Below are 14,017 nucleotides of genomic sequence, written 5' to 3' on the forward strand. Positions count from 1 at the left end.
AGTTTTTTTGTGAAGGACCTACCATATATTTGTTGCAAAATTGGACCTAATCAATTTTATAAAATACTAGGCCATATATAATGCACAATTGACAAAATGGTTGGGTGTCAAAAGTTTTGATCCACCTCTGGTGAAAAAGACAAATTCCCGCCGATTCAGTAGGAAGCGGGTCAAATTTGAACTGCAGCTGCCTCATAGTTTGCTATTTATTTTGTCCAAAAATCATTTCTAGTTACATAAGTACCTATTTAATCATAAATACATGGTTTGGTGGCGATACGTCGAGGTTTGGGCGGTGGCTGAGGCCCCCAACTCTAGAGCACGTAAACTCGCATGCCCGCCGCGTGGTCACCGCATGACCATGGCATTGCCATGTGTTAGGGGAAGCCTAGGCATGTCTAGTGGGTTGGGCACTCCTCAGGTAGGTGATAGGAAGAAAATCACAACATAAGATTCTCACGAGGAGACCGATCGATGCTCAAACATGAATAAGCAGCCAAGTGTTTGATTAGCGGTACGGGAAATGCACATGGCCAATGGGCGTGAGTTTTGGCTGAGAATGATCATCTACTAAGGATAATGTCTTCACAAATTTTTAGCTCAAAAGGAGGATCCTAGGTGGTACTTGCTTTGCAAAGTACCACACTGGACAAAAATATGAATGTTGAAGCTGGGCTCAAAATAATGAATGGATTGAGCTGAAATTTAGTGGAGGATGGTTATTTGGGCATAGGAAAGCATTGTAGAAAATTGATACCATTTGGACATGCCAAAGTAGTACTTCCTTCACAATGCTCTTCTATGGACAAAAACTTGGGAAAACTAGTGAGAGAGATTGGAAGAATTAAATGAGCTAAAAATTGGTGTAGGTAAGTTACATAGGTATGGTCATGCGCTGGTAAATTTTCAGATCATTTGGGTAAGCCTAGCTAGTACTTACTTCACAAAGCTTCTCTCGTGGTAGAAACTTTGGAAATTTCCTGAGAAAGATTTGCTAGGAAAATTGAGCTGAATATTATCATGTGGCAATGATTTGGGTATGGAAGCGTGCCCGAAAAGTTTGAGGGTAATAGGAGGGGTCTATATAACACTTGCTTTGCAATGTGCCAATTTGGCCATAAAATATAAATTGAACATGGGCTCACATAGATGATTTGACTGAGCTGCAATTTGGAGGAGGGTGATAATTTGGGCATATGAAGGAACTGTATAAATTTCATATCATTTCAAGATATAAAAAAGGTACTTCCTTCACAATGCTTCTAGGTGGACAAAAACTTTGGAAATTTGCCGAGGAAGATTTGCTAGGCAAATGGAGCTTAATTTTGTCATGCGGTAATTATTTGGATAGAAAAGAGTGCCCAAAAATTCCTAGGGCAATCAAGAATATATAAATAGCACTTCCTTCATAAAGTGTTGTTGTGAACAGAGTAGGAAAATGAATGTTGTTGAATTAGTTTTGAACTAGGCAAGGAAGGACTTTTACATATTTGATGAAGATATGACCCAAAGAATTTATGAGATTTTTTTGGGAATTTTGGGAATGACACAAATATAGGTTGCTTCACAACCTAGGGCAAAAACTGCCACATGGACATGACACATAGGCAAAATTGATGAGGTGGCGCCTAGTCATAGCAACCCACCACAATTTACAAGGTTATGACCATCTATATTGGTCATGATCAGCTAGAAATAAGGCATCGGACTAGTGCTGTCTGCTTTATGACCATTTCGTGTAAGGAAATTACGACCTTTCTGACCAAAATGGTCGTAATGGTTTAGGGTTTGGAGCCCCCCGAACAGCTTTTGACCAATTGGTCTAAAATGGTCATAGATTTATGACCAATTCTTCCAGGGTCACTGACAGAAGGTCATAAGTTGACATATTTCTTGTAGTGTCTCCGCGGACATCGGCCGTATAGTTTAAGCTTCCAAACCTGACCCGGCGGCCAGGGGCGTAGCTTTCAGTCTACTCTAGATGGCCAAGCGAATTGGCCCATAGTGCAAAGCCGCCGAACACAAAGATCTGTCCGGGGAGGAAAGTCTCACCCTGGACTGCATCGCTATCGATGATAGTAGGAGCCATCAAGCCTAACGGCGATGACACAGAGGAACTCTCAATGAAAGCACCAATGTCGGTGTCAAAACCGGCGGATCTCGGGTAGGGGGTCCGAACTGTGCGTCTAAGGCAGATGGTAACAGGAGGCAGGGAACACGATGTTTTACCCAGGTTCGGGCCCTCTTGATGGAGGTAAAACCCTACGTCCTACTTGATTAATATTGATGATATGGGTAGTACAAGAGTAGATCTACCACGAGATCAGAGAGGCTAAACCCTAGAAGCTAGCCTATGGTATGATTGTCTGTTGTTGTTATGTCCTACGGAATAAAACCCTCCGGTTTATATAGACACCAAAGAGGGTTAGGGTTACACAAGGTCAGTTACAAAGGAGGAGATATCCATATCCGTAAGGCCTAGCTTGCCTTCCACGCCAAGGAGAGTCCCATCCGGACATGAGACGAAGTCTTCAATCTTGTATCTTCATAGTCCAATAGTCCGGCCAAAGAATATAGTCCGGCTGTCCGGAGACCCCCTAATCCAGGACTCCCTCAGTAAGTATAGATATGCTCAGTGAGCAAGAAGCCCCCAAGTGACCATAATAAGATGATCCCATAAGGCAGGATACCCATGTTTGAACCGCGCATCATGGCAACAAGTTCTCTTTGGCAACCTTTAGTTTTTTTGAGAACTCGAACTTGCGAGAGATGAATTCTTTTTGAACCAGAATTTCAAATAGGATATTGAGAGCTTCAAAGCTTTGTGAGAAACAGTTTTCCCTTGGCCCGGATTTTAAACCGGCATCCCTCATTTTATGCCAGAAATTTTCTGACGGCCTTTAAATTATCACCAATTGGGCAGTAGCCTCCGGGCCGAGTTGTCTCTCCCTCCAATGACCCGGAGTTTCTTGAATTCACTGGAACCGGCCAATTCCGTCGAGTCATGTCATTGTAGCCCCTGAGTCTCAAGACGACTCGATGAGTTGGCTTGAGATTCTTCATATTTAACCGTGGCATAAACTGGCATATAATTGAACAGCGGAACACTGAAATTTATGTAAACTGGAAGCTTGAAGCGAGTTGATAATCCTCGCAATATTTGCTATATATTCCCGGTATGAGTCATTCAACCACTCAGTGCCATAAAGGTCTTTTTGCAGTAGACAATTTGTCCTGCATTTAAAGAAGTTTGCAAACCAGAGTAATTATGTAATATAAAAACACTTGATAGATTTCACCTGATATGTTAGGCCAGAAAATATCCACCGCGGAGTTGATGATCACCACGGTGAAGCTGAAATCAATCACGGCCGAATCGGCCGCGGGAGCAGATAGATGAGCCAGCTGCGGCATTGTAAACTAGTGCGGACGGGTGAGTTAATCACAGGCGCGGTAAACCACATGGACAGGCGAGTCAACCGCATTATGTTGATGTAAATTGGGTCGTAAAGCGGCGGTTTGCACATATATTCATCAAGCAGCATGGCACTGTCAGATGTTGGCGCATGATAATGGTGGCGTGAGCTATACATCCATGACACGGCCATCGCTCTTGCAGTGAACAATTGTCCTGCATAAACAATATTGCAGACCAACGCAAAGATAAACTGCTCTTTGACAAAAATAATATGTGCTAATAAAACAAACTTGGATGGATATAACTTGATGATCCGTTCAATGCGACAGAGGTGGCTCAGGCAGACCAGCAACTCAATATAATCCCCGGCGGCTCAATACGGCAGAGGTGTCACAGCCCCAGTTCAGCCCTTGCTTGACTTTGCTTGTTCATCATGCCATCATGTTTAAATTCCAAAGAAATTTGAAATTGGTATTGTTGAAACCCTAGCACCAAATGAAATTTAACTAGGTTCAATAAAAATATTTTCAATAACCCAGAATGCCCTTTGGAAATGTTCATGATTTCTGTTAAAGGTGAAAACCTCTTCCAAAAATGATGAACATAATTATAGGCTATTCCTGGATTTTTGAATCAAATCTTAAGCTATTTGACTTTGGGAATTTAAAAACTATTAATAATTTAAATGCTCAAATAATGTTGGAACTATTTTTGGGCCACTGAAATAATTCAGCAAGTGTCCATGAATATTTTCAGGATTTTAGGAAATGCCTTGGTATTTTTCCTAAGCTCAAAACAGAGGCAAATAAATAGAGAACAAAAACAGAAAGCAAAGAGAGAGAGAACCTACCTAGCGCCTACCTGTGCGGCCTGCTGCTGAAGCTGGCCTAGCCCAGCCACCTCCCCTGCCAGTTGTCTTCCTCCTCTCGCCAGAAGGCAGAGGGGAAGCAGTGCACGGCGCTCGGGTGTGCGGGCACGCAGCTGCCTGCCTGGCCCCTCCCTGGCCAGTGCGACGCTGGGATCGTCTCCCCGTGGCCTCCGGAACCCACCGAACCCTCGCTCACTCTTTCCCCTTTGCCCCCTCGCTCTCTTCACGCCATGGCCGACGCACGCCCGAGCTCATCGCCACCGTAGTCGCACCACAGCCGCCCTCGAGCCTCTCCGACCTATCCTCGAGCTCCGCCACGTCTGCCTCGTCCTCTCCACCAAGCTACGCGATGCCGGACGCCCCCGAACGCCCTCACCACTATCTTGTTAAACCTCGGTCACCCGAGATCCCTCTCGGCGTCCCGCTCAGCCTCGACCCTCCCCGGCCTCGCCGTCTGCGCCAAACGATCCTCTGTGAGCCCCTGATCGAAACCCCCTTACCTCGTCATCGCGCGCATCCCCTATCTAGCTCCACAGCCGGAACCGAGAGCTCCATGTCGCCGGCGATGTCACCGCCGTTGCTGTAGCCGCTGAGGCTCGGAACCGAGCGCGTCACCGTCCTCTACACGCTCCCAGGAGCTTGGAACGCCCACCAAATCCTCCTCCCGAGCACCCTAATGCCGAGCCCAAACTAACCCGAACTCCGGCCGCTGCAAAAGCTGTCGCCACCGTCGATTTAGTCCACTCCGGCGCGAGCCGTTGCCTCCTTTAGATGCGCGAGACTTCCAGCTTTCCGTAGCCGCAAGCCGCATCCAAAACCAAGCTCTGTGGAGCTTTTCCGAAGCCCGCGACCGCCGCTGAACTCGCCGGCGGCTTAACGCCGGCGAGTTTGACCCCGCTTGACCCTGGTTGACTCCGTGTGGGCCCAGGTTGACTTCCCCCTGACTCCATGACAGGTGGGGCCCGTCTGCTAACTAAGTTAGGTTTAGTGCTAACTAAAATTAGCTAGGCTAATCACACTAACACGTGGGGCCCACAGGTCAAGGTTGACCTGGACCGTGCCCCATTGACCTGCTGACGTCATGATGATGTTAAGCTGACGCAGTAATCCTTTTCTGGAATTTAAATAAATCTTCAATGATTTGTTTAATTTAGAATATATCTAAAACTTTGAAAAATCATAGAAATTTAACCGTAACTCCAAATGAAATAATTTATATATGAAAAATGATCAGAAAAATCCAAAGAATCTGTTTATGCCATTTGCATGCATGTTAGAGCAACTTATGCCCTCTGTTTAGGACAATTCAATTAAATGGCATTTAAGAGAGCACATATGGAGTTTGAAATTGAACCTAGTGTTCAAACCAACTTCATTTAAACTGCTGCTAGTTGCATTAGCTCAAACACATTCATTTTGCCATGTCATGATCATGCATCATATTGTCGCATTGCATTTATTGTGTTCCCTCTTGTTTGCCAGTGGTTGTTCCCTCTCGATAAATGTGTTCCGACGATGAGATCGATGACACCGATGAAGAACTATACTATCTTCAGAAGTGCCAGGAAAGCAAAAACCCCTTGTTCATTTCGATACAATCCCGCTCTCTCGCTCCTGCTCTCTTTTACTGCATTAGGACAACAACGATTCAACGGTTACATGCTGCGGTAGTTGAACCCCATATCCTCTGCATGACCTGTCATTGCCACAGTAAATAGATGAAACCCACTAGCATGAGTAGGAGTTGTTTGAGCCCTGATGTGCCTACTCATTCATGTTTGTTTGTCGTTCCTGCTACTGCTTAGAGTTGAGTCAGGTCTGATTCATCGGGGATGAATCGGAGGTGTGTGAACATGTCCTACTGTGTGTGAGCTAAGTGTGTGAACACGATTTGGTAAAGGTAGCGGTGAGAGGCCATGTAGGAGTACATGGTGGGTTGTCTCATTGAAGCCGTCCTTAGGATCTGAGTTCTGTGTTTGTGATCCATGAAACAGTTACTACCACGCATTGGGCCCGAAACCAATGGACCCTCTCGGCTTCTTGATCACCCTTGTCCTCTGTCCAGGAGTTGCAACTAGTTTCTGGTGTTTATAGGATATGTGTTGGCAGCCGTGTGTAGCGCTGACTCTAGGGGTGGGCTATGATGCGGTAGGTACACCATGGCACGGTGTACCGGGCGCCCGTTTGGTGTCCCGGGAACCCTGTTCACATCGTTCGGGGCCGTATATGGAAACCTTGGCCGGACTCCCTGCGGATGGAACCTGGATAGGCAATAAACCTGGACTAGAGACTTGAGTGTTTAGGTAGGCCATGGCCGACACCCTCGTTGGGCTTCCGCTTGAAGGTTGCCGAGTACATGTCGTGTAAACGGCGGTAAGTGGTGAGAGAGTGTGTGAAGAAGTACACCCCTACAGGGTTAACATCATCTATTCAAATAGCCGTGTCCGCGGTAAAGGACTTCTGGGTTGCCTATAACAGTTCATAGACAAGTGAAAGTGGATACTCTAAAACTCGCAAGATAAGTGTGGGTGCTATGGATGGCCTTCTCGTAGGGAGACGGGAGCGGATCCATAGTGGTGTATTGAATGGTGAATATGTGGACTCGTGTGCGCCACCTCAAAAGAGTTGCTTGCAATCGTAGTTTAGGTTAGCCACTGAGTCAAAGCTGGCTTGCTGCAGTTAAACTCCACCACCCCCCCTTGTTGATACCGATGCATATGTAGTTTAGTTCTGATGTAAGTCTTGCTGAGTACCTTTGTACTCACGTTTGCTTAATTTATGTTTTGCAAAGAGATTTCAGTCTCGCTAGTAGTTCCGCTGGGACTTCGACGTTTAGATTGTTACCTCAGCTACGATCTTGTGCCCTCGGCAGTATCTGGTAGATAGACAGGCTTCTTAGCCTTTTTCATTTGTAGATGTATGTTCTCAGACATGTTAAGCTTCCGCACGTGCTTTGACTTGTATGCTATGATTTTTGGGTCATGAGACCCATGTTTGTAATATCTCGCTCCTCGGAGCCTAATGAATAAATACTTGAGTTGTAGAGTTATGTTGTGATGCCATGTTGTATATACACATATCGAGCATATTGTGTGTATGATTGAAATGCTTGGTATGTGTGGGATCCGACAATCTAGTTGTTTTCCTTGGCAGCCTCTCTTATGGGGAAATGTAGTCTAGTGCTTCCATGAGCCATAGTAGTCCGCTACAGCCCGGTTCACCGGAGTCCTGTTAGACCAGCACTACTGCTCAGGACACTTGACTGGCCGGCATGTGTTTCACTTCGTTCCTATGTCTGTCCCTTCGGGGGAAATGTCATGCGGTGACATCCGGAGTCCTGCCTAGCCTGCTACAACCCGGGTTCCCGGAGTCCTGTTAGCCAAGTGCTACAGCCCGAATTCACACGCTGCTGACCGACATGCTCGATGTGATTCATGTATGCCTGTCCCCATAGGTTAGTGCCGCTTTGGGTTCACGACTAGCCATGTCGGCCTTGTTTCTCTGTCATATGGATGCTAGCGACACTATCATATACGTGAGCCAAAAGGCGCAAATGGTCCCGGGTCATGGTAAGGCGACACCCGTGGGAATACCGTGCGTGAGGCCGCAAAGTGATATGAGGTGTTACCGGCTAGATCGATGTGACTTGGAATCGGGGTCCTGACAAGAGGCGACTCAACGCGGGCGGCTCGGACAGCAAGAGGCAACGCAGGGCGGGCCCGCATCTCAGACAACGGGCGGCTCGTCGCGCGGCGGCAGTTGCGACAAAGGATCGGCCCAAGGTACAGCGGGGCGACTCATAGGCTCAGAGGCGAGGCCGTTTTGAAGATGGTCGACAGCGGTTGCTCCATAGGCGGGCGGCTTTGACCGCTTAACTGGCGGTTTAAAATTTTGTGCTATCCTCCAAGTTACTTGTACTTCAACTTAAAGTCTTGAATTGTGACCGGCTTCATATCCAGGGAAAGACGAGCCGGCTCAACACTGCTTGCACAAAGTAGTAAATTACGACGGCAGTTTGTACTGGCTGATTGGGCCAGGGCGGCTTGCGACTATAGCGATGACTCAAGCCCGACGAGGTGGCAGGAGGCCTGGCTGACCCTATCATGGGTTTGTCACGGCAGATGTCCTCGTGAAATGACTTAGTCATGGAGCCATCGCAACGGGTTAGCTTAAAGGGGTTAACCGGACAAGGGGACACGGGTTTATACTAGTTCGGCCCCTTCGATGAAGGTAAAAGCCTGCGTCTAGTTGTGATTGGTATTGCTAGGGTTTCGATGACCAGGGAGTGAATCTGCTTTGACTGGCTCTTGAGTTGTTGTGTATCATCCCTAAACCGCTGCCGGGTCATCCCTTTATATACATAGGTTGACGCCCGTCGGTTTACAAAGTCCCAAAGCCGGATCATAAATGTGTTCGGTTCGGTCTCTATACTTCCTATCTTACAATGCAAGTTACATAATAAGGTCGGTTTACACCTACAAGCTTTAACTCGCCTTTGGGCCTTGGGCCTTCATAAAGCGCCATCATTCTTACGTCTTCATGGGCTTCTAATCTTCATAAAGTTAATCCGGCTGCTCCTAGCCGGTTTACGTCCAGTAGTAATATCCCCAACATTAGGCCCCAGATTGGTTTGAACTTGTTCATGTCAATCTTCAACACTTAGAAAAATCCTTGCTCTGGCATCTTTGTATAAATCTGGTAAATCGCCGTGACATCATCCTTTAAATCCGCAGCCAATCGGTATGATGTCATCTACCCGTTGAAGCCGAAGATGTTCTTCATTAATGATTGTTTCAACCCTCGAGGCATCATCCTTAATAATTAAACATTTCCAGCTCCTCGATTTCCGCCCTTGTCGCTTTATCGCTTCGCCTTATAAATAGGACCACGGGTCCTTCTCCTTTTTCCCCTTTGTCTCCTTCACTTCGTCTTCCTCCTCGCGACACCTCTGCCCCTGAGCGCCGCTGCCGTCACCAAGCTTCACCTCTGCTTCGACAAAGGCCGCTGCATCAACCTGATCGTTACCAGAAACACGTGGTGATGCTCTACTGCTTCCTCCTGTACCAGTAAGTTTCTCTTCTCCTCACCCTAGATCTGCCATTAGGGTTCGGTGTTCTTCATCACCTGAAAATGTTCCTCCTTTAGTAACACCAATGGCCAGTTAAATCTGATCGTTTTCAGTGCCCTTTGTAACTTAAACTCCCTTCTCCTTGTTAAGGCACCTGCTTGATATCAAACTCATCTGAAGTTACTGAACCTTTTGAGCACTTGAAATTAGAACAGAATATATTTTGATTATCCAACGCACGACAGATCTGAAATTTCCATGCCAAACTGTGAAATCTGTTTTACCTTACTTAGCCTTTTTCTTCTTAGATCTGTATCCTCTTTAGCATGTAGGCGGTTTACCCTTGTAAAAACAATCTAGCTCATACCATTAGTCCCCTGGTAAACCGGCAAACCCCCTTTACATTCATTGTAATAGTTTGGTTTAACAACACATGTATACCCTTGATATGACCTTGTCAGTCATTATTGTATCAGTCTCCGGTTTACGCAATTTCACATATCTGTATATTTTTAATCCATTGCATCTTGCGGACCACCATGAATGATTTATAAATCGGCATTCTTTTGCAGCTTTTCGTTTCACAATGGCCAAACAGTTTTTTGCTTGCAACTGGGCTCGTTCCCGGGTCACCGAGGAACATTTGAACGGAATGGTCAATATCGGCACCTTGCCTAAGAAAACTGAAATTCGATGGCAAGCTCCAAGAACAGAGAATCCTCCTACCCCGAGGCAGGGTGAGGTAGTGGTCTTTGTCGACCACATAGGCCGTGGTTTCAAACCGCCCGAGTCGAAGTTTTTCCGAGATGTGCTTGCCAGTTTCCAACTCCATCCTCAAGATATCGGACCCAATTCGGTGTCCAATCTATGCAACTTCCAAGTCTTCTATGAAGTGTACTTACAAGAAGAACCAACTGCTGAGCTGTTCTGGGACTTTTTTCATCTGAACCGGCGTATAGAATTTGTAAACGGTCCTAACACTGAACTTGGTGGTGTCTCTGTTCAAAAGCGGAAGGAAGTTGAATTCCCTCATGCCAAGCTGCACAGACACCCTAAGGAATGGAACCAGACTTGGTTCTACTGCATAGATACCTCTCCTGAAGATGAGAACCCTCTTCAAGGCTACCGTGATCACCGGCTTTCCAACACTCATCCAATGTCGCAACGTTTAAGTTCTGTGGAACGGGCCAAATATGCCCCTCAACTCGCCAAGCTCCAGGCCTTTATGGCCAACGGTTTAACAGGCGTTGATTTTGTGCGTTGCTGGATATCTTGGAGTGTCTTGCCACTAAGCCGCCGCCCCGGTTTAATGTGTGAGTACAGCGGTGAATTAGAAGACCCCCAACGCCACATCAACATTCAGGTAACCAATGAAGAAGTCACTGAAAGCGTCAAGAAGATTTTGAATGAACCGGAATCAGTCTGTCTCCAAACCGGCTTGAACCCCTTCTATACTCAAAATAAACCGCCTGCTGTAAGCACTATGCTTCCTTTTTATCTTTGATATCTTTAAAATGTTCAACTTGTAAACTTTCTTCTGTTTGTGTATAAACAGGGTGATGATCCCTTCTGGAAGCGGAAATCCGCAGATAAAGCGGCAAAGCCATCCCGTCCCAAAACCAAAGCCGTCAAGCGTACCTCAAAGCGGAAAACGGCTGACCGGATCAACATGGAACTTGATGAAGATGCCGATGATCCGGAAGTTGAGGTAGAACTTGACTCACTTGGCTCCCTTTTCATGCACCTCATTAACAATGATCTTTATCAGGAGGACGTAGAAGGCAGCCAGGCTAATGATGTAGAGGTAATTACCCTTTCCTCCAGTTCAGATTCTATGCCAACACAAAAAACCCGTCATGCAGTCCAGAAAGTAAGCTTTTCTCATCCTCTTGCTTACTTGGATCCAACATTTATTTTGAAGACGCGGCAGCATGAAGCTCGCCAGACAACCCGGCACAATGGCCAACAGGTCACTTCGGCCGGTTTACCTGATACCCCAGTTCGGAAGCACCGATCTGAGGTATCTCCCACTTCTGAGAATTCTTATCCCAAGGCAGGTTATTTCAGACAACCTCTTAATCCGTCCAATTCAAATTATCAGGTGGCACCTCCCTCATCCTCTGGCGAATCAACAGCAACCCAACTCCCTCCTCTTAAAACTGTAGTTGGGTAAGCATTCAAATCCTTTCTTCAAATGCGTTGGAAATCTTGAATAAGATGCTAAACCTCTTTTAGTTTTGTTTGCAGAGCCAAAGCCAGACCCAGCAAGAAAGCTTGGGTCAACAATCCATCAGAAGACCAGCCTGTTTTTGGAGAAGAGCAAATAGGTGAACCGGACCAAACTCATGAACCGGAGGGTCCTCATCCTAAAGCTGCCTTTGATGAACTGCCCCTTCAAGACCAGAATATTGATGAACAACCAGAAGTTGATCCTGCTGTGCCTGACACTGAACCGGCAGCTCCAAACCAGGCTAGTCTGGTGAGAGGTACTAATACTCCATCATCACCCGCAAAACCTACTAAAGGCCAAGGAGATGATGTTATCATTACTAGCATGGGCCACAGCTCTCCTGGCCATCCTATAATCTTGGCCCAACATAGCGCCAAAGAAGAGCGTGCTGCTAGGGAAAAGGGTAAATGGAGCACTGACTTATCAAGCTATGCTCATCTCAGTGCTAAAGAACTTCACTCCGGTTTCTTAAACCGTCTGCACTCAAACCGTGACTATGAAGTCGGTTTGGTGAACCTGATGAAGGAACGCTATGAGGTATTTTCATCTCCCTTTATTTCTTAATTCCAAAGTTGAAACACTAGCCCAAGTAGCCCCCAAGGGCCGTTTTATGATGTTAATCTTAAACCGGGACTTTGTAATACTTTAATCCTCTCCTGCTGACCCTCAAAATGTCAGGTCCTTAGTGAAAACAAAACCGATACTTTACCAATGCAATCATCTAGCTTTCCTCAGTGTAGCCCCCAAGGGCCGGTTTAGCTTTGCGGGGTAATCCGGGTCTTGAAATCCATGCGTCCGTTTTGAACAGATGTACATTGGCCCCCAAGTGTCAAGGATAATGCTTGCATTGTTCTGGAGACTTATAAAAATGTATTGATAATGGAGCAAATAGGCATTAGCCCCCAAGTACGAAGTGCATAACTTGTTATACGCTTAGTACTTTGAAAATACATATCCTGTTGTTGACATATCTTCGCTGTTACAGGCCGAGCTAAGCAATAGAGATGCCCGAACCGCTGATTTGCAAGAGAACGTGAAGTCCCAACAAGCAGAGGCTGTAAAAGCCAAGGAGGAGCTGACCAAACCCCTGACAGCTATGGAAAAGCTAAAGGAGTCTTTTAACAAGGAACGTGCTGACTAGGAAACCGAAAAGGCCGGCTTAACCAAAAGAGCTAAGGATGTCGAAGCAGCCCTGAAGCCAGTTGTAGATGAACTAACTAGGTTGAAGCGGCAAATCAATGCCATGACGTCCGCTGTATTTGGTAAGTATCTCCTTATGTTGTTTGTCCAATTCATAAGATCTTATTGTTTACCAGTCTGGCTGATATTTAAGGCACTTGCATTACTCATCTGGGTGCTGATATGCGGATGAAGCTTAAAGCGGCGTATACTTTAATAGAACAGCTTTACTCTGAATCCCAACGTGCTATATGCACTGCAGCCTATAATAAACCAGCGCCATCACTGATAAAATAAACTCTTGAGAAGCTGGCCATGTTACCAGCCCGGATTACCGAACTGAAGAAGGCAGCCGCAAGAGTAGGAGCGCTAACCGCACTGATCCGGGCCAAAGCATGGATTCCAGACCTTGAAGCGGATGACATCATTAAAGGATATCCCGGTTTGAAGGAGGACGGTCCAAACTTCGACAATGATGATCTCCGAAGGCTAACAAAAGAGATGCGGCCAATAGCCAGCAAACTGGCAGAAGACACAAAATTATCTCATTTCCAGCCGGCTTACGACACTGAAGGGAAGAGACAGCCTGCCGAAATCCACGAAGTCGAAGAACTTGTGCCTCCAATCCGTAAGCATACTTACGCTCCTGACATTAACCCCTCCAGCCTTATCCATGAAGAAGCCGTGTTTCAAGCTTTAACCGGAATCGATTGGTCAACGGTTGATTTCCAGCGTCTGGGGAGGGATGAAGAAGAAGTGATTGCACCAAATGACCCTCAACCGTCAAATCGTCCAGACGAAGCATCTTAAACCGGCAGCCGGTTTACCAGCTATTGTGTGCCAATACTTAAAAACAATTGTTCAATTGGAGCCGCTTTGAAGCTTCTTGTAATAGGATAGCAAAAACTCCTTTATCTATCATGCCATCGAGCATGTTTTGTGGTGCTTTGATATTGTGAAAACTTGCTCCACTTTTTGGGATCTATTTATGCATAGCCCATGATGATTTGTGTTCCTGGATACAAGAATTTGAAAGTGTCCTAATGGTTTACCACTGGACGGGTCATGATGCCCAAAAATATACAATACTTGGATGGATAATAAAGTTTGTATATAAAAAATAATATCTGCATCATACCTCATTGGCTGACCAACTGCTTGTATGGTAAAGGTGTAAACACCAATCCGGAGCATTGATAACTCCGTCCTTAATTTGCCAGATTATGATAATAAACCGTACCGAGATATAATAAA

This window comes from Triticum urartu, chromosome 7 (genome assembly GCF_003073215.2).
Source record: "Triticum urartu cultivar G1812 chromosome 7, Tu2.1, whole genome shotgun sequence".
Classification (NCBI taxonomy): domain Eukaryota; kingdom Viridiplantae; phylum Streptophyta; class Magnoliopsida; order Poales; family Poaceae; genus Triticum; species Triticum urartu.